The 22238-nt window shown below is 39.3% G+C and overlaps 1 protein-coding gene across 5 annotated transcripts in view; it reads right to left on the reverse strand.

Moving 5' to 3' along the window:
- The window catches only part of LOC105468800 (p21 (RAC1) activated kinase 1), a 149126-nt gene that overhangs the window by 105490 nt on the left and 21398 nt on the right, over positions 1 to 22238 (reverse strand). The window contains exon 2 of one of the 5 annotated variants that reach the window (XM_011719169.3): positions 21026 to 21191. The exons of the other annotated variants lie outside the window; for them this stretch is intronic. The gene's annotated coding sequence lies outside the window, so the exon portion shown is untranslated. The remainder of the gene's footprint in view (positions 1 to 21025; positions 21192 to 22238) is intronic. 5 annotated transcript variants of the gene reach the window in all.

The raw sequence follows: 22238 nt of genomic DNA on the forward strand, positions 1-22238 counted from the left end.
ACATTATGCAACTCTACCTTTTGCAAATAACCAATATATAAAGCTTTGTATGCATCTAAGATATAATTATGTCTCATATCAACAACCCTGAGAGATTTATGCAATAGAAGTGTTATTCTCTAAGGAACCGAAGTATGAACAGAACGAACTGACCTACCCAATGTTTAACAATGAGTTAAATATACAGCTGAGTCCTGAAAAACATGTACTCCTAACACCCTCTTCAGTGGTCTTTTCCTCTCATAGGACTTATGTGATGCTAAGGGAAATGGTCTTTCTTAAGAGTTACCCCTTTCACCAGAATGTGGACTGATATGGAAGGCAATCATCTCTCTGAGATGAGAGTGCAGTTAAGGCCAACTAAGAAAGAAGTAAAGCATCTCTTCCCCACTCTGAACCAGAACAGGGAGACTCATCTTTCTAGCTATTTGGAGCAATCAAAATGGCACTCTTCATAAGGACCTAAGTGAAGGAAGCCCCACAAAAGTCAAGTAATTTCACAACATGTCATAACTAGAAGGGGTCTTAAATACCAAGTCTAACTTGCCCATGTATAGATGGTGAAGCTGATATCTGGAGAAGAGAAAGGATATACCTGAAGTCACAAAAAGTAACAATATGCCAATCCTGCAATTGCTGAATGGCCTTAAAATAAGGTCACTCTAAAGTTCATTTCGTAACTGTTTATCACCCATCAACCCAAGGTACTGTCTTTATCCCACTCTTGTGCTCTAAAGTTTAAGCCTGTGTGGGTTTTTTTTTTTTTTTTTTTTGTCTCCTCAATTAAAGTGAATAGCCCCATCTTACTCATCTGTGTACTCCCACAAGCTTAAACAGTTGGTGCTCAACAAGTACTTGTAATAAGACATAATGATTCCAGATATGCAAGGTTGTTTTAATATCCAAAAAATCAATTCATTAATACCCCACAATAACACAATAAAGGGAAAAAGCCAGAGAATTATCTCTGTTGACACAGAAAAAGCATTTGACAAAATCTGATACCCTCTTACAATAAAAATACTCAAGAAATGAGGAATAGAAGGCAACTTCCTTAATCTGATAAAAGGCATCTATGAAAAACCACAGTTAATATCATACTTACCTGGTAAACAACTGAATGCTTTCTCCCTAAAATCAGAAACAAGACAAAGATGTCCATTTTTGCCGCTTCTATTTAACATTGTACTGAAGGTTCTAGCCATAGCAATTAGGTGGGGGGGGGGGGGGGGGGGGAAGAAAGAAAGAAAAGAAAAAGAAAGAGAAATAAAACCACCTAGATTAGAAAAAAGGCAGTTTAGCTGGTTGTGGGGGCATGCACCTGTAGTCTCAGCTACTCAGGAGGCTGAAGCTGGAGGAATGCTTAAACCCAATAAATCAAGGCTGCAATGAACTAAGATTGTACAATTGCACTCCCGCTTAGGTGGCAGAATGAGACCCTATCTCAAAAAATAAAAAGTAAAGCTATTTATATTCACAGATGACATAATCTTGTATACAGAATATTCTAAGGAATCAACACCAAAACAACAAATCTGTTGGAATTAAAAAGTTCAGCAAGGCTGCAGGATACAAAAATCAACTGTATTTCTCCACACAGCAATGAACAATCCAAAAATTGAAATTTAAAAAAAAAAATCATTTACAATAGCATTAAAAAGAAAAACAGAAGTGTAAAACTTGTACAACCTTGAAAAAGAAAAACAAAGAAGACTAACACTTCCCAATTTCAAAACTTGATTATAAACCTAGAGTAATCAAGACAGTATGGTACTGGCAAAAGAATAGAGATACAGATCAATTAAATGGAACTGACAGTCAATAAATTAATGCTTATGTTTGTGGTCAACTGTTTTGCAACAAGAGTGCCAAGACAATACAACAAAGAAAGAATAGTCTTTTTAACAAATGGTGCTGAAACAACTGGATATAAACATGCAAAAGAATGAAAATTGACCTCTACCTCATACCACATGGAAAAACTAACTCAAAATGGATCATAGCTTTAATTGTAAGAGCTAAAAGTATAAAACTCTCAGAGGAAAACATAGGTGTAAATATTTATGACCTTGAATGGTTTTAGATATAACACCAAAATCAAACAACAAAAGAAGAACTAAATAAACTGGACTACATCAAAAATAAAAACTTTTGTGCTACAAATAATGTCATCAAGAAAGTAAAAAGACAATTCACAAAATTGGAGAAAATCTTTGCAAAACATATATTTGATAGGAGACTTGTATCCAGGGTATATAAAGAACTCTTATAATAATAGTAAAAAAGAGGCCGGGCGCGGTGGCTCACACCTGTAATCCCAGCACTTTGGGGGGCCAAGGCAGGCGGATCACGAGGTTAGGAGATCGAGACCATCCTGGCTAACACGGTGAAACCCCATCTCTACTAAAAATACAAAAAATTAGCTAGGCATGGTGGCACACACCTGTAGTCCCAGCTACTGGAGAGGCTGAGGCAGGAGAATCACTTGAACCCAGGAGGTGGAGGTTGCAGTGAGTCAAGATCATGCCACTGCACTCCAGCGTGGGTGACAGAGCAAGACTCCGTCTCAAAAAATAAATATATAGTAAAAAGAGAAACCAATTTAAAAATGGACAAAGGATCTGAATAGACATTTGTCCCAGGAAGATATCCAAGTGGCCAATAAACACATGAAAAGATACTCAAAATCATTAGTCTTTAAGGAAATTCAAATTGAAACCATATGAGATAGATACCATTTAACACCCACTAAGATACCTAAAATAAAAAGATAGTAAGAAGTATTTACAAGGATGTGGAGAAATTAGAACTCTCATATACTGCTGGTGGAAATGTAAAATGGTACGCCCCCTTTAGAAAACAGTCAGGTAGTTCCTCAAAAAGTTAAACATAGAGTTAGCACATGACCCTGCAATTCTACTCCTAAATATATACCTAAAGGTAAATGAAAATATATATCTACACAAAAATATGTACATAAATGTTCATAGTAGCATTAGTCATAGCCAAAAAATGGAAACAACCCAAATATCCATGAACTGAAAAATGAATAAATATAATGTGGTATATCCATACAACAGAATTCAGCAGTAAATACAATTACATAGATAGAAATAAACAGAATTTCATACAATAGAATATTTTTTCAGCAAAAAATATTGCCAAATATTATTCAGCAATAAAATGAAAAACACACATTACAACCACCATGTTTCTTTTAGGAGGACAAAGTATTTTTTTTTTGGACGGGGGATGGGGTCTTGCTCTGTCACCCCCAGGTTGGAGTGCAGTGGAACTATCACGGCCCACCTGTAACCTCAACCTCCTGGGCTCAAGAGATCTTCCCACCTCAGCCTCCCAAGCAGCTGAAACCACAGGGACACGCCACTATGCCCAGCTAATTTTATTTTATTTTATTTTATTTTATTTGTTTGTTTGTTTATTTATTTATTTATTGAGACAGGTTCTCACTCTATCACCTGGCTGGAGTGCAGTGGCATGATCTCCGCTCACTGCAACCTCTGCCTCCCGGGCTCCACTAATCCTCCCACCTCAGCTTTCCGAGTAGCTGGGAAGACAGGCGTGCACCACCACGCCTGGCTAATTTTTGTATTTTTTGTAGAGACAGAGTTTTGCCATGTTGCCCAGGCTGGTCTCCAACTCCTGAGCTCAAGAGATCTGCCTACCTCGGCCTTTCAAAGTGGTGGGATTACAGACATAAGCCACCAGGCCTGGCCCAGATAAATTTTAAATTTTTTTTGTAGAGACAGGGTTTCCCTATGTTGCCCAGTCTGGTTCCCAAACTCCTAGGCTCAAAGGATCTTCCTGATTCAGCCTCCCAAAGTGCTGGGATTACAGGCATGAGCCAGTATGCCTAGCTAAGACAAAATATTCTAAAACTAGATTGTAGTACTTCTACAACCCTGTGAATATACTTAAAAAAAAAATTTGAAATTAAAACCCCACTGGAAACAAGGAAAAAACCAAAACACTGAATTGTATATACTCTAAGTAGGTGAATTTTATGGTATGTGAATTATCTCAGTAAACCTGCTAAACATATCCATACACACATACACAACTATGGTAGAACAGCAAGAATATCCACTGGACTTAAAGGGTCAGGTTGAGGTCAAATCCTGGTCTATCACTCCCTATCTATATGATCATGACTTCACACTGAACCTTAGTTTATCTGTAAAGTTAGGATAAAAATAGTAATCCCTGCCTTTGCAAGGTGGCTGAACGATTATGTAAGAAAACAGACATGGAATATATATATTGCATATAGCTAATTTCCAGAAACACATATTTTCTTTTCTTTTTTTTTTTTTTTTTTTGTTTGAGATGGAGTCTCACTCTGTCCCCCAGGCTGGAGTGCAGTGGCGCAATCTCCGCTCACTGCAAGCTCCACTTCCCAGGTTCACGCCATTCTCCTGCCTCAGCCTCCCAAGTAGCTGGGACTACAGGTGCCCGCCACCATGCCTGGCTTTTTTTTTTTTATGTTTAGTAGAGACGGGGTTTCACCATGTTAGCCAGGATGGTCTCGATCTCCTGACCTCGTGATCTGCCCGCCTCGACCTCCCAAAGTGCTGGGATTACAGGCGTAAGCCACCACATCCGGCCCACATATTTTCTCTTAGTAGATATCCCTTATCACTAGTATTACTGAACAAAATAACTGAAAATGGAAGAGGACATTTTCCTCAACTAATTTAAGTAGCTTTGTGTGTTTTTCCAACAAACTAAAGGGAAAATGAGCAGACCCCAATGTTTACAATGAAGAGTAAGAAGGCGCTAGAGTATGTGTACATAGGCACTCACAGTGCAGTTCTGAATAAAGAAGCGTTAAAGTAGATACTCCAACTGCCTTCTTCCCCTATAATCCAAACTCTGCTTTCTGTTTCAATCGGTAGACCATGACCACCACATCACCACTGAAATAGGAAGGTGTTCAGGAGAAAGAACATGATTCCCAGTTCCAGGTTGGCAGGGAGAATGAGGTTTCCCTGTTTCTCAGTAGACACTTATTCTATGGTTGGAGGCCACACCGGGATATCACTGGTGGGCAGCCAAAGATGGGAAGGAGAAAAGAACAGCTGTTTAATACTTTTGTTTACAGAAAAGAAAACCAACAGATTTGCCTAAGACCACAGAACAAAACCATATAGCTCTAATCATGATAGGCATGTGGCAACCAGCACTATGTTGTACAAAGAATTCTGGGCTTAAGGATAGAAAAAAATCAGATCTAGTCCTAGAAGTGCTACCAAACTGCTATATAATCTTGACTAAGTCAATTTATCCCTCTCTCTTAATTACCTCTCATGTGCCTACTGATTCAGAATTTTCATATAGTGACCACTGCATGCAAGACACTTTGCTGGAATATTGTGAACAAAACAGAGTTCTACATTTATGTAACTTACAGAACAGAACACTGCAGAAGTCAGATGTTAAAGAAATAAACAATCTAATTATAACATAATTACAACTTGTGATACACAGCCAGTGCCAATTAGGAAGTAAGATGTGCGTAGGAAAGCACATATGCAGAAGAAAACCTCACCAACAAACTCCAAATGACAAATGAGAAGAAGCTTCTCTCAGCTCTCCCTCCGTCACAAACAGGGACTCAGTATTTCTTTGCTGTACAGTACGTCACCTGACTGCTTGCTTCTTAGTATAGTTGGAAGCATCATGGTCAATCACAAATAAACTAAAATGTGCAACAGATGCCAATCAGTTGCATCAGTTACTATGAGATCTTACACAAGCCTCTTTCTCTCTCTGAGTCTGTTTCTTTATCTAAAAAATGGGGATGATACTACCTATTTCACAGTATTGTTCTGAGGATAAAATAGGAAAAAGTAGTCTGGAAACTAAAACAATGAATTGGGATAACAACACTAAATCATTAAGATAAAGACGTAAATCATTTACTCTAGTATGTCTTCAACATTCAGTAGCAGGTTAGGCATAGAACAGATCTATGCCTATCTGTTCCCATCTGTAAAACAATGATAACATCAGAACTCACTTCACAGAGTGATTGTAAGGATTAAATGAGATAACATATAGGTCAGGTACTAGCACAGTCCCTGACACATACTTATAAAAACATTAACTGCTATTAATTCACTTAACTTTACTTTCCTGCAACTTCCTCATCTGTGAAACAGTGACAGTAAGAGTACCTAACTCATACAATTATTATGGGGATTAAATAAAGGCTTAGAACAGTGTCTGGCACACAGTGAGTGCTAAACAAGATTATAATAATATTATTAATTGGCACATGTATACATATGTAACAAACCCGCACGTTGTGTACATGTACCCTAGAACTTGAAGTATAATTTTTTAAAAAGTTAAAAATAATAATAATATTAATTTTATCTTTTAGCTGTCCCCACAGTTCACATGAATACAGACCATTGGTTGTCAACAAAAGTTGATTTTGCCTTCCAGGTGACATTTGGCAATGTCTAGAGATGTTTTTTATTGTCATGACTTGGGGAAGAGGCAGCTACCGCTGGCATCTAGCAGGCAGAGGACAGGGATGCGACTAAACATCCTATGATGCACAGGGCAGCCCCATTCTCCCCCGAAGACTTACGTGGTCCAAAATACACACAGTACCAAGATTGAGAAATTCAAATATAGACTAAACAAATGAAATAAAAGTCCTCTCATGAACTCCTCTGAACTCTTTAAGAGTACATGGATCTCCCTTCTAGACTTTATTAGATAGGTATAAATGTTTTAGATATCTCCAAGACTTAGAATGAGCAAGTCATCTACAAAAGAATAGATATTCAATAGGAAAGCCAGCACTGGAACTCTGGTCTCCTGATTTCCAGACTTGTGCCGCTTCCAAGAACTAACTCAACCGTATGTCTCAGGTACCTCACAAGCATTTCCTCTCCTTCTCCCTCTTCTCCTTGGACTACCCAGTTTGAAAATAACATCTATTTCTTTTCCAGCATCATCAGAGGTCAAACACAGCGCTGGTCTCTGTATCCATCCTCCCCAGTCAAAATACCTTCCCAAGGACCTGTCCTTCTGGGGAGGCCCCAGGACACTTACAATCATGGCAGAAGGTAAAGAGGGAAACAGGCACATCACACAGCCAGAGCAGGAGTAAAAGAGAGGGGTGCAAGAGGTGCTACACACTTTTAAACAACCAGATCTCATGAGAATTCACTCACTATCATGAGAACAGCACCTAGGGGATAGTGCTAAACCATTCATGAGAAATCCATTCCCACGATCCAACCACCTCCCACCAGGCCCCACTTCCAACATTAGGGATTACAATTAAACGTGAGATTTGGACCCAGGACACATATCCAAACTGTACCAAAGGCTTACCTCCAAAACAGACAATGAGCTCCTTTAGGTGCTTCTATAAATGTTTGTGGATGGAGCCCTTTACCTTCTTGTGTTAGGCTGAAGAACAGCTTGATATTTTTAGACTGAAATCTGTATAATTTTAACTAATGCTGTTGCTCCCAACAGAAATCTCAAGGTACACAGGTCACATGGCACTTAAAAATATATAGTTTTAGAGCTTGGTAACAGCTTCTCTAAAAGAGCTGTTTATGGAAAGACATCTAGGTCTTGCTACAAGGAAACCACAGCCCTAACTTCAGTTCTGTCACAGAATCTCTGTGTATGACATTGGGCAGATGGTTTTACCTCTCTGGAACTCAGTTATTAATCTATTAAATGGTGATGAAACTAGACTATATGAACAGTAAATTTCTTTCCAGTACTAGTACATTCTGCAAGCCCATGAAAAAATAAATTATTTTAATAAAAACCACTCACCCACAAAGACATGAGGATGAATTTGAGGCTCTAGAACTGAGCTCCTGGGTCTCTGTCTTGCCTGATTCTCTTAGCTGGAGGCAGAGTGGAAGAGTCACACCCAATGGTCTGATATACATCATTTCATTTGCCTAAGCCTCAGTTTCCTCATGTGACAGGCCAGTGATTCGAAGCCATGAAGAGCATGCTATCTCCTCTATCTTTTAAATGTTAGGACTTTGGCTTTTAAGTCAAACTAAACTTTAGTTTAGTTTTTAAAAGAAAAAGCCAAAATACCTAACCAAGAAAATGAGTGCTTCTACTCTAGTTTTAAAACTAGAAGCCCCACAGAGGAGCATGCTATCTCTTCTATCATTTAAAAGTTAGGGCTTTGGCTTTTAAAACCAAAAAGCCAAAATATCTAACCAAGAAAATGACTGCTTCTACTTCTAGTTTTAAAAGCCAAAATTATAGATATACATAAAATAAAAAATGAGACCCAAAATATCTAACCAAGAAAATGGCTGCTTCTAGAAGTAAAGGGCTCGCCAACATGGAAGTATGCACACCGATACTGGAAAACTGCCTGGCAGGAACTTTGGAGAGAGAATTCAAACAAGGGATAAAGGCTGTGTTAGAGGCCCCTAAAGGGAAAGTTCAGTCCCTAATATTCTACAATTCTCTTTTCAGACCAGAAAGAATAACCCTTAGCAGACTTCTAGAGAAAAAAAAAATATATATATCCAAGGGGTTTTCTGGTCCTATCCTTTCTCCTGCCCTCCTTCTATGTCTCTACCTCAGTACAATGGGTCATTCACTTCCAGAGACATCATGGCTATACTGCACTTGCCTTCTCTTTTCTGGGTTTAACATATGGAGGGGGAAAGAGGACTAAATTGTCAAGGAAATTTATATTGTCAAGAACCATCAGATGCCTGAGTCTATATTAGGGAAAATTTATTAGGAGAGTGGGAAGGTGTAAGATTGTCTCTACTCAGCAGTACCTAAGCTCAAGGTGGCCACTGGCTTCTCAGGTCACACACGTTAATGGCCCTCAAATTAATGGTTAGAAACCTAGTATGGATATTTAATCTAGCCCCAGTCAACCAGACTAGTCTAAGATACCCCTGTCATCAGAGAATCAGGTATTATAAACTTAATCCCCGGTGCCTCCACTGGGAAACGTTGGACCATTCACTGCTTCACTCTGAGCTTGAACAGTTCCAAGTGTAAAATGTGCCAATTCCAAGTATAAAATGAATATATCAAACAAGATCATTTGAAAAATGTCTTCAGTACTGATTTTGTTACTCTGCTACAAAATGATATTTTTTAGAATTTAATTAGCATCTATCCTAAACTTTCAAATATACAAGAACAAAAATAGCCAGGTGCAGGGGCTCACATCTATAATCCTAGCTACTGAGGAGGCGGAGGCAGGAGGATAGTGTGAGGCCAGGAGTTTGAGACCAGCCTGGGCAAAATAGTGAGACCTCCATCTCTAAAAATAAAAAATAAAGAACAAAAATAATAATAATAAATACTTAGCACCTACTATAAGGGCACTTACTATAACGGCAAATACCATACTTAACACACTTATTTCCTTTAACCTTCACAGCAATCCTAATTTATAAATGAGGAAACAAACTGAGAAAGGTTTAAAAACTTGCCCATAGTCACACAGGTAAGGAGAAGACCTGGAACTTGACTTACCTCTACTGATTCTAAGTAGAACTCTTAGAATCTTTCTACTAAACCATTAATTTCCAGGCTTCTATTCCAAAATAGAATATTTACTTGGAAAGAAGGAAAACAGAGAGTAGGGAAAAGATGATTAGAGATAAGCTTCAATCAGCTAGTAAAGACCTGCTGCATACAGCAAGGGAAATAATACACATTGAAGCTACCAAAAAACAAGAGACCTTCTAAGCTGCTGGAAGCAAGATTCATCTGAATTCCTCCCACCTCTACCTCCTCCATTAGTTTGTTCTCCAAAAGATAGATGGGCTTGGGGATCCATATGGGCCAGGGAAAGTATGTTTACAGCTAAATAACCCGAAGGAGGCAGAGGCCAACTTAGAAGACCAGCCCTTCTCACCTGCTGCTAACTCACTTGACCCCCTCCCTCTCCCAAGAGGCCTGTTCCATACTCTGCCTTTCAAAGGAAGGCCTATACCCCTGCAAACCTGGATCCTGTTCCTGAAGAAGCTTCAATCAGCTTAGAGACAGGAGATGCAGCCATCAGTATTTAATGCCCATTGCTCCCAATACTGTCTTAAAAAAAAAACAACAACTAAAGGAAAGAAGGTGAGGAAAAGGCCTAAGTTTCTTAGGAGACATGTAGGTCCATTTCTCTGCAATTCCTATCTGTAAAAAGGAGATTCCATACCCCTTGGGCTACTCCTTGCTCAACGGCATCAGAAAAGCCAACCGGTTACTTTTCACTGAGAAGTCCTTTGAGAATTCAATCACTCAATCCAGTGGTTTCCAAGCTTTTTTCTCTCCACCTCTTTTTCCAAATAAATCTTACAGTAATGCCAATATCTCAACAGATGAAAAGTAGAGCTTCTCTGGCTGAAATGGAGGTGGGTAAGTTCTACTTCCTCAGCCTCTTCCCACCTCCCAACCGTACCCAGGTAGCCTGTGAGGCTCCACTTCAAAGCCATGAGACTCTAGTTTAACACTTCCTTGTTATACTTAAGGGAAGGATCAGATGGTCAGTTAGTGGCAAAGCAGGAACTCAAACCCAGATGTACTGACTTCAAGGTTAGCTGATTTTCCACCTCATCACTATTCCTTTGAGACGATCACGTAAAACTGAATGTGAGTTTTTAAAAGCATTAAGTATTGGAGATGTACAGTTTCATCAGGTAATTTTCTCCACAAGTAAAACAGGCAAAACGCTCAGACCTGCAAGGACAATATCACCAGGTAGCACCCAATAGCAAAGAAATCCTCTTGTGTTCCCGACCCTCACTAAAGTGTCTGGTTGCTGGTAAAACAGGCATGGTTGTGTTACCAACTTAGAAAAATTAATAGTGGAAAAATCAGACCCAGAAGGCTTCTGAAGGATTCCCTGCTCCCTGCACACTCAGAAACTATCCCTTAAAGACATACGAGAATTCTCCTCATATCCACCATGCCTGGAACACGGAATAGAATCTTAACCTGTTTATTAAAGTTAACTCCTTAATACATAATATGTATAGCCTGGTCTCAAAGTTTTTCTACCACTGTGAAAACCATGACTTGGAGGTAACCAGCCTCTAAGATAGTACCCTATGTTCCCTGCCTCCTGGTATTTGCATCCTTGTAGAGTCCTCTCCCACAGGGTTGGTCTATGTGACTGAAAGAATACAACAGAAGTGACGGTATGTCCCTTCCGAAGTTTGATTACATTAGACACAGCAGCTTCTGTTTTGATTACTCTCCTCTCTCTTGGATCTCCTATTTGAGGAAGCTGGCTGATATGCTGTGAACTGCCCTGCCCTATGGAGAGGCACACATGGCAAAGAACTGAAGCTTTTAGCCAACAGCCAGGAAGAAACTGAGGCTGGCCAACAATGAATGGCATGAGTGAACTTTGAAGGAGTTCATTCTAGCCCTGCTTGAGCCTTCAGATGACTGCAGTCCTCGGCACAGTTTGGCTGTAACCCCATTAGAGACAGTGAAGCAGAACCACCCAGCCTGGCCACTCTAAGATTCCTGACCCTCAGAAACTGTGTGAAATAATAAATGTTTATTTTTTAAAAACTGCTAGTTTTGCAGGTAATTTGTCTACACAACAATAGATAACTAATACAACCATCAAACTAAGGTTTCCTGGGTTAACATCAGAAAGCCCCCATTATGAAACCAAAAGTCCAGCTGAAATGAAACCCAAAGCCTCAAGGCTTGGGGCTTCTCCTTAAACAACAACAGTTTCTGCTGCTTATTCACAGGGTGACCTTGTGCAATTCATTTCATATTTCTTAGCCATGGTTTCCTTATTGAAGATACAGAGATATCACCTTCCTTGCAGATTATTGTGAGGATTAAATGAGAATAGTTTCTAAAAGTATCAAAAACAGTATAGGATCATACAAAGTAGGCCGGGCCTGGTGGCTCACGCCTGTAATCCCAGCACTTTGGGAGGCCAAGGTGGGCAGATCACGAGGTCAGGAGAGCAAGATCATCCTGGCCAACATGGTGAAACCCTGTCTCTATTAAAAATACAAAAATTAGCCGGGTGTAGTGGCGCATGCCTGTAGTCTCAGGAGGCTGAGGCAGAAGAATCACTTGAACCCAGGAGGCAGAGGTTACAGTGAGCTGTGATCGCGCCACTGCACTGCAGCCTGGCGACAGAGCGAGACTCCGTCTCTTAAAAAAAAGAATTATACAAAGTAAATTGACTGTGGAAGGCTCCCTAGCAAGCCTATTCCTAACAGCCACCAAAAGGAGATGGCTCTGCTCAGTGAAGTCAAATGGAAAGGCCTCTACTACAACACTTATCCAACTGTAATGTAAGTATCCCCCTCTATTACTGCCCCTTATAAAAACAAGAATCCATAATTACCAGAGCTTATTACATATTAAGCAAAATGCTAACTACATTTACATTATTTCCCATTTGATACTCCATTTAACATATAGGAAAACTGAAACTTAAGAGGTTAAAATGATTTGGTTACTAATGGAGGCAGGATTGAACCTCAGATTCATGCAACTCTAAAGACCACGGTTTTTTCCATTAATTCAGTAAGCTTTTCATGATACCAAGGGATCTGGAAGTATCCAAAACAGAAGGCATTCAGGGACAACTTAATAAAAGAAAAAGGAAGCAAAATCACATTTCAAATTAATGAGAAAATTACAAGATTCTGAACCTGTCTAGGGCACCAAGCAACTGTGATACCTTCAGCAAGTTGTCTATCAATGAAAAAAAAAATCCCTCACATTTACAGTATATAGTATTCTGGAATCTACAAAGCATTTTGAAATATCTGCAAATATTTTATTGTCACAGCAACACTGGAGAGCAATTTCAATTATCTCTATTCTATAAATGAGCAAACCAAGACTCAAAAAGAATTCCAATGACTTGCCCATGGTTACTAAACAGATGGAACTTGCCAGACACAATATACCCAGATTTCTTTATTCTCAGACATAATATACGTAGATTTCCTTATTCTCAGAAAAGATGTACTTGAAACTGGAAAGTTTTAGGGAATAGCCAAAAGGTCACAGCAAGGACAAGAATCCAGTTTCCTTCTTATTCTCCTAACCCAGTGAGCTGCAACCAGGTATGTAAACCTGGAGAGCTTAAAAAAAAAAAAAAAAAAAAAAAAAACCCCAATGCCTGGGTCCCATACCAACCACCATCCCCCAAATTTAACTTATTCGGTCCAGGGTGGGACGTGGGTATCACCAGGAAGCTTATATTTTTAAGCTTCCCAGGTGTGGTCATGCTCAAAAACTATTTGCCTAACCCCCAGAGCCACAGATTAAGAAATGTCCTGATTCACCCTCATTTTCTAATGTGAAATTCTCTGAGTGAAGCCATCTAACTCTTTGTAAACTCATCACATTTATGAAGCAAAACATCTTCTATTATTGTGAATGGCCATGTAAGTTAAAATAACTTAATTTCTGTTGCCTAAGAATAGATTGTTATATACCATGCAGTCAACATCTTAACGGTCATGATTAGAAATGTGGCATACAGCAACAAAATTGCTTCTAGAAAAAGAAAAGCTGCCCACAATAGTATACTATACACAAATACAACTAAGTAAAAATCTGAAGTTGTCTTTTTCCTCCAAATGTCCCTGTTTGGGGGATCTCAAAACTCCCTGGTTCCACCAAGATGAATTTACTTCAAGTGTTCTCTGATGGAAGTCTGAATACTGCAAGGACTTATCCCACAGTATCTCTACTTCTCTCTGCTAATCCAAATCCTACCTGACCAAGTTCTTTTCCTGACCATCCAGCCTACTGTTATGGGTTGAATTGTGTCTCAAAAAAAAAAAAAAAAAAAAAAAAAGTTGAAATTCTAACCACCAATACCTTAGGATTGACCTTATTTGGAATTACAGTAGTTACAGATGTAATCAAGTTAAAATGAAGTCATTAGGGTGGACCCTAATCCAATATAATTGGTGTCCTTATAAGAAGGGGAAATTTGGACACAAGAGACAATCACACACAGAGGTAAGATTATGTGAAAGGACAAAGGGAAAAGAAGCCAACCACAAGCCAAGGAAGGCCAGAGGGTAGCAGAAACTAGGATAAAGGCCAGGAACAGATTCCTACCCTAGCACCTCCAGAGGTGGACCTGCAAAAACCATGATTTCAAACTTCTGGCCTCCAGAACTGAGAGACCACAAATTTCTGTTTTTCTAAGTCACCCAATCTGTGATACAGCAGCACCAGGAAACTAATACAGCCACCCTTTTCTAAACTACTAAAGTTTGTACCCAGTTTACTTGGTGGAACTGTTCAATTTATTTTTAGTATATATATCCTACATTCTTAATGAAATCAAAGTTTTTCAAGGGCAGGAACACTATTTTATACTTCTTTGGAATCATCTACCATTCTTAGGGAAAGACTGACCTCAGGCAAGGTATTTGGGAAACATTCGCTCTCTTGTTCACTTTCTGGAAAATGTTCAACAACCACTGTTGTTTTAGAATGTGATAACCAGAAAATCACTTTTCCTACTTCTATAATTCTGTTTTACACTGGAGTGAGCTATTTACAAATCTACACTTTTCTTCATGAGCTTTTTATATACATAGTATCTTATCATATATAGAACCATGGAATGTTTGGGGCCAAGAGAGAGCTTAAAGATCATGCAGTGCAATCCTGAAGTGGCGTCTTCTTCAACTTACAGATACCACTACTCTCTTCTTCATCGTAAATGCCCTATTCTCCCTTGTCTGTTGTGTTAGTTATTGACTTACAGGGCTCCTTCTCATCACCCCACCCCCACTACACAACAAGCACATTCAGGGTTGAAACTGTTTCATTCATCTTTATATCTCCAGTACTTATCACAGTTCATAGTACACGCTCAATCAACAGTTCCTAAAGTAGTATTTTCTCTTTCTTTGCCACTAGTCTGCGAGCTTCTCCAAGAAAGGAAGTGAATTTTAGTCATCTTTGTATCTCTAGGGTCTAGCACTAGCAGATAATAAATATAATATTTGTTGTTCATGATATTAAAATGTTTGACTCACTGTCTCTGTGCTAGGCTGTGCTGGCCTATCCTTTATTAAGAAGCTCAGACCCAGGCTGGGCACGGTGGCTCACACCTGTAATCCCAGCACTTTGAGAGGCTGAGATGCAGGGGATCACCTGAGGCCAGGAGTTCGAAACCAGTCTGGCCAACATGGTGAAACCCCGAATCTACTAAAAATACAAAAATTAGCCACGCATGGTGGTGCAGGCTTGTAATCCCAGCTACTCAGGAGGTTGAGCCATGAGAACAGCTTGAACTCAGGAGACGGAGGTTGCAGTGAGCCAAGATCATGTTCTTCCAGCCTGACTGAAAGAGCGAGACCCTGAGAGAAGAGAGGGGAGAGGGGAGAGGGGAGAGGGGAGAGGGGAGGAGAGGAGAGAAGAGAAGAGAAGAGTTCAGACCCAAGGTCATATAGTTAGTAGATGATGGAGCTAAGATTTGAATCCAGAATATCTCATTGGAAGGTCTATCCTCTCATGTACCTTCATGGTAAAGTTTTTATAACTCTAGATATAAATGCAACTTCAGTTTTCTATTCGTTTAACTTCCTTTGAAGTTTGTTGCTAGTTAAAGCTGGCAGATTAAAAACACATTACTAATGTTCCCTCCCAAAATCACTCTAAAATGACGGTAAAGCTATAAAAGAGGTATAAACGTCAACAATAAAGAGAATAGGTGAGGGGACATCAGACGGTAAGAGATTTCAAAAACTTTTTAGAAAAATAGTGAAGAGGGAAGCTGTGACCAAAAAAAAAAAAAAAAAAGAACACGGAGAGCAAAAGAGGCTGTAATCTAGAGCTCTGCATGGTCCCTGAGCAGCAAAGATGTGTGGTCCCTGTAAAACAGGATCCCTTCACCTGTAAAGAATCACTGAATTAAAAACACATAAAGACACAGGAAGTATAAATCACTTACCCAAAACCACACAGAGATAAGAAGAGCTAGATCCTATTTTCGTTACCTTTCTATAACACATCCACTATTAGTCAACTTAAAAGAACATAGGATGAATCAGCAGCCCATGCCACAAAACAAGGAGAGAGAGGTGTTTCCCAGGGTCTACATTTTGGCCTTCTTTACCAACTCCAGAGAGGTCCTTTGTGTTTGGGCTCTCCCTGGTGAGAACCTGTTCAAACAGTTAGGGTAAGAATCCCATTATTCTCATTGTCTGATCCTATAGCTCTGAAAGGTAGGTTAACAGCACCTAACAAAAATAGGACAAAACTTGGAGGCAAAAGATTTCAGAAGCACTAACACTGTTTCAAGTCAAAGCTGAGCTCATCTACCTTGCCCGTGGTAGTGTGAGAGAAGCAGCTTTTCATCCCTTTTTAGAACAGAACATGTCCAAAGGTAGGTGTTGTTATATCTGCTAACCAGCTGAAACAGATTCTCTCTTTTTTTTTTTTTTTCAGGGTAAGTCTCGCGCCCAGGCTGGAGTGCAGTGGCACAATCTCGGCTCACTGCAACCTCCGCCTCCCAGGTTCAAGCAATTCTCCTGCCTCAGCCTCCCAAGTAGCTAGGATTACAGGTGTCCGCCACCTCGCCCGGCTAATTTTTGTATTTTTAGTAGAGACGGGGGTTTCACCATATTAGCCAGGCTGGTCTGGAATTCCTGATCTCAGGTGATCCGCCCACCTTGGCCTCCCAAACTGCTGGAATTACAGGTGTGAGACACCGTGCCCAGCCGAAATAGACTCATTTTTAAATGCCAAATTACAGAATTGTAATTGCCTACAGTTGCAATTAAGGCATTAATAACTCTAGGGCTATTTCTTAATACACAATTATGAGAGTACCACAGCTATTTGCTACCCATTCCACCATACTCCCATTTGAACTCTTGTCCATCACTGCATTAAACACATCTACATACTCAATTTGTGTGTTTTTGATGTGCACAGAAAGAATACTGAATTAGGAGTCAGAAGAATAGTTCCAAATACAACTCAAGCTGTGGAGTCAGCAAACTTGGGTTTGAATCCCAATTCTCTGAGTTACCAGCTGTGAGATCAGAAATTAATCATTTAATCTCTCTGGGCCTCAATTACCTTATATGTAAAATGGGAGACTCATATGGGAAAAAAATGGGAAAATATGTCAGAGACCTGTTGTGAGGATTGGGAATATTTATTAGGCAACTTGCACAGCAGTAAGGCACTCAATGCATGGTACTTTCCTCTTGTATTGACCACCTACTATTTGCTACGTATTTCTAACTTTGGAATGGTTGTTTTGAAGAAGTGTTTAAGGAGAGGCAGAATACACAAAGTAATTACAATATAGTACAACACAAAATGTAACACTGTACAAACAAGTATAATATAATAAATGATGTCACAGCTATTAGAATAGAGTAACACATGAACACTGAAGGAAGAAATATTAATTCTGCCTAGGACAGGAGGACAATGTCAGAGAAGGCATCAGAGACAGAGATATTTGAAGTGGGTCTTGAAGATTGTTGAGTGTAAGTACAGCAAACAAAGGAAAACATGTTAAACAAACAAAAAGCTATGAGATACAAGTTAAGGGAACATGAGAAAGAATGTTTGGCATATTTCAGTAATAGTGTGAAAACTTACAAAGAAGTGATAGGCTATACAGAAACAGAAGTAAGATTAGCATAAGGAAGGGACTATCCTTGGGAAGTTTTTTGTGGAGAGAAAAGTGGTGTAATAGGCAAAAAGAGGTAGTTATCTGAGAAACTCTTGAAACTATTCAGCTGGAGAAGAACAGTAATAAAATCACTATTATGATTATAAAGAATTGTCATGTGCAGCAAAGGTTGAATTCATTTTGTCTGATCCAAGGGACAGATTAAAGAAGGTGGATAGAAATTAAAGAATGATATTATACAAAAATGGCTAAGGAATATTAATGATATACAGAATGAGTGCTTGAAATTTAAAAGAAAATGTCCCTTCTGTAAGTTTTGAAATTAACCCAGAAAGCTCAAAAGAGAAACTCCTTCGATCTTAGCCTGGGCTGAGAACCCCAGGCTTTCTCTTCCTCTTTGGGGACAAGACTTGACTTGATGGGCCTTTGGTGCAACCAGGTTTGAGGAAGGTGCTTCCACCACTTCCTGAGGCCTTACACAATTCAATTCAACCTCAAAAGGGAACACTAGCCCACACAGAAACAGCTTAAAAAGAAAACTAAAGCAGGCAACAACTTTAAAGGAAACTAGGCAGTGGGCTTAAGGAGAAATGGGCAATGGAAACAATAAGAACATCAGAGGCATCAACTACCTGTTCTTATGTTAATGAAGGAAGGAAGAGCAGCAAGACCATTCAGTTCAACATCTCACTGTACACATACAGAAACTGAAGCCCAGAAAGGGGATAGGGCAGGTAAAGCCAGGCATGAAAACAACTTAACATAACACGTTAGAGTTCAGGCAGACCCTTTTACTTGTATTATCTCACTTTTCCTCAAAATAACACAGTGAAGGAGGTGTTATTTTCCCAATGAGACACAAAGATCCTTAAGGCATTACAATGTTTGTGTTAGTTTTCCTTATGAGTTGCTGGAATTAATAATGCTTAATCCTTTCCTTTCCAATCCCATAGGTTTAAAAAAAAAAAAAAAATCACCTTAAGGATTGGAGCTTCTCCAGGGAAATAATGTGGACTAGGAAACAGTTTCTCAATACCGTCACCCCAATTGCCCTATTCTATCTAGGACTTTCCAATGTATTACATATTCAATTTTTTAAAAAAAAAATCTGTTTCAGCCCTGTGCTGAGAACAGGGAGCAAAGATTCAAATCAGACATACATGCATCTTCAAGGAGCTCCCATTCTGACAGCATAGACAAGCATGACAATTGATGATTATCTTTCAGTCATGAAGACTTGGTTTCAAATCCTGGGTCTGCCCTTACTAGCTAAGGCAAGTAATTTCCTTTCATCTAAACTTCAGACTCCTTTTCTGTGAAATGGAAGGCAATACCCTCAGTCTAACTGAAAGTATTAACTTGTGAGTATTTGGAAAGATAATTATTTAAAGCACCCAGCAGAATGTCTGATCCACAGTATATATGCTCAGAAGGTATTTACTGAATTAATGGCTTACATAAGAGTATCAACTCTAGGGGTAGAGTTGGGAAGAAAGAACATCCCAGCATTATGTTTTCTCATAACCCTGGACCCACTGAGAGAATGATGTTTGCCTGATCATGTGGGTTTCATGTTCCCCAACTCTCATGCATTAAAACCACAAGCCCCACCCCAGCATTAAAAACCTGAAAGAACCTGGCAGGTCCCACACAGTGACTAGGGATGAAGGAAATAGCTGTCTGGCCTGCCCATATTTGCAAAGGGAAGTAGGCAGCAGAGCAAGGCCTAAAAAACCCAAGACCTGAAATCCTGCAAATCCTTATGATTAAAGACTAGAAAAGCCTTGTTAAATACAAATATCTCTGCAAGGTGAAGCTGGGATGAAGAATTAGGAGCCATTAGGGATTTATGGAACTCCATGGGCCACAGAAGTTCTCCACTCTACATAGATATTCCTTCAAAAAACTATATTGGCATATCTACTGTGGGTCAGGTGTTGAAGCAGCAGAGGACTTAGACTTGGTTCCAGCTTTTGAGACACCGAGAATATCAGAGACTGAGATCACAACGAAAAATGGTTTCACCACTAAGGTCCTGACATACTGCTATACAGTGGGCTGCAACTGCCTGCAGAAGTGACCCAAGTTTCCCAGTTACCAAGTTTCCTCCTCCTCTTTTTCAATCCATTTACCACAAAACCTGCCATCTCTAGAGGCCCTTCTCTGGGCAAAAGAGCTTGCCTATGTGCCACAGGAGTTTAGAATGGAAATCTGACTAACAGCAAAGCTCATACCTTACACCACCTATAGCCTCTGGAATCAAACTCCACAAAACACTTTAAAACCACAGAACAAGAAGTTCTGATATATTTATTTTAAGACTTTAGGGAAACAGTTCTGAGAAGATAGAACTAAGTCTTCTGAGAATATCTCAAATATTTATTGACTACCTATTATGTTCCAGCCACTACTTTGAATGCTTTATATCTTAGCATATGAGAAAACAGCAGACACAGGAAAGTATTCTCACTCCCAGCTTCTCCTCACCTTTCTCCCCTGAAGCAGGTCATCAGATCCTCATTCAAGAGGTACCCTCCTTATTTCCAGAGGAAAGGCTCATTTTTCTCTGAAAACACAGGGACATACAGAAAAATCTGAACAAACCGGCCTTGCTAAGCTCCCTCCAACCCTGATCCTATTTATTACCATTACATCATACCATCTTTGTCCAATCATATTTCTCCATGACTACCCACTTCTTCCATCAAACCTAAACCTAAAAATACACAAGTTTGCCTGTTTCTTTGCGTCTTCATTTCCTTAAGACTCCCATGTCATGTAAAACTTGTATTAAATATATTTGTATGCTTTTCTCTCGTTAATGTCTTTTGTTACAGGAGCCTCAGCCATGAACATAGCAATGGGAAAAATATTTCTTTTCCCCTATATTTATATATATTAGCGTCCTCAAAACAATCCCGTAAGAGAGCTATTATTGTCTCAATTTTATAAAGAAAAGACTAGGTTCACCGAAATTAAGTGACTTGCCCAAAATCACACAGTTAATAAGTGATGGAGCTAAAATTCATAAGTAAATTGGCCACGTCCACTTTGAAGTCTTCATTTCATTTTTTCCCCTGCAACTCGTATTTCATTCTAATGATAACCCTGTGAGGCAGAGTATCAACATAATTTCATTTTACAGATAGGAAACTGGTGCCTAAGGAAGTGATATTACTTTCTGAGAAACAGGTCAGTAAGTGGCAGAGCCACAGTTTGTACTCAGATTTCAGGCCCTCAAATCTGCACTCTTTACACTACCCCACAATTCCTCTTATACTTGCCTTGCAGAGAGGTGTAGTGAAAATATACTTAATAGGGAGTCAGAAGTGCTGAGATGTGGTCTTGACTCTGTAACTAACTTACATTATATAATATTGAATGCGCTGCTTTTCTTCTCTTGGCTTCAGTTTCTCATCCATAAAATAAGGATGTTGAATTAGACATCTCCTAGGGTCCCCTTCAGCCAGTAACCCAACTAGTCTATGAGAAGCAGTTTCTCTAGTTTCCTTGCCACTCAAGCAGTAACTTTCTAAAAGAAAAAAAAAAAAAAAAGACTGGTTATTTACAGTATAGACAAAGGTGGAAAATGCTCAGCACCAAAGAGTAGAAATTACCCATTCAAATGCATATTTACCTTCCTCAAACACCCTAGATAAAAACAAAGAAAAAGCCATAAGCCACCTAATAACAGTGTTGGCACATCTAATAACATACCAAGTAGGAGTAAAGAGTATGTCCATGGTAGGATCTAAGATAGAACACTTCTTAGTGGATCCCTAACACTTCTATTCACTAGCTTTCTCTCTTCCTAGGTTGGCACATCAGCTCTGCCTCACTTACAGCAAATCAGGCTTATGACTTTAACTAAATCCCACCAGATCTAAACAATCTACAAATGACTTTTGACTAATATTACAGAACAAAAAAATGAAAGCCCTGGATGTAAATTCTTCCATGCCAAGAAGGAAGAAATGGGATATATAAGATTTTGGAGGCCAGGTGTGGTGGCTCATGCCTATAATCCCAGCACTTTGGGAGGCCGAGGCAAGCAGATCGCCTGAGGTCAAGAGTTCGAGATTAGCCTGGCCAATATGGTAAAACCCCATCTCTACTAAAAATACAAAAATTAGCCAGGTGTATGGTGCACGCCTATAGTCCCAGCTACTTGGGAGGCTGAGGCAGGAGAATCGCTTGAACCCAGGAGGCGGAGGTTTCAGTGAGCTGAGATTGCACTATTGCATTCCAGCCTGGGCGAAAAGAGCAAAACTCAGTCTCAAAAAAAAATTTTTTTTGGAAAAATTATTTCCCTGTCTGCCCTAGTTTCTTTATATATAAAGCAAAGGAGCGAGTCCAAACCGATTCTAAACACTTTTCCCACTCAAACTTAACATGAACTTGTAAGTATTCTATATTTAGAAAATGTGAGATATATTTTTTAAAAAAACAAAACAAAACAAAAAACAAGAGGGAAAAGGGCATGGTATTACAAATTTTAATTACCTCACAGAAGAAAATAAAAAGGAATGAATTATAGTGCCAGGGAAGAACATAAAATATGTATGGTCACAGCAAGCTG

This window comes from Macaca nemestrina, chromosome 12 (assembly GCF_043159975.1).
Source record: "Macaca nemestrina isolate mMacNem1 chromosome 12, mMacNem.hap1, whole genome shotgun sequence".
NCBI classification, from domain to species: domain Eukaryota; kingdom Metazoa; phylum Chordata; class Mammalia; order Primates; family Cercopithecidae; genus Macaca; species Macaca nemestrina.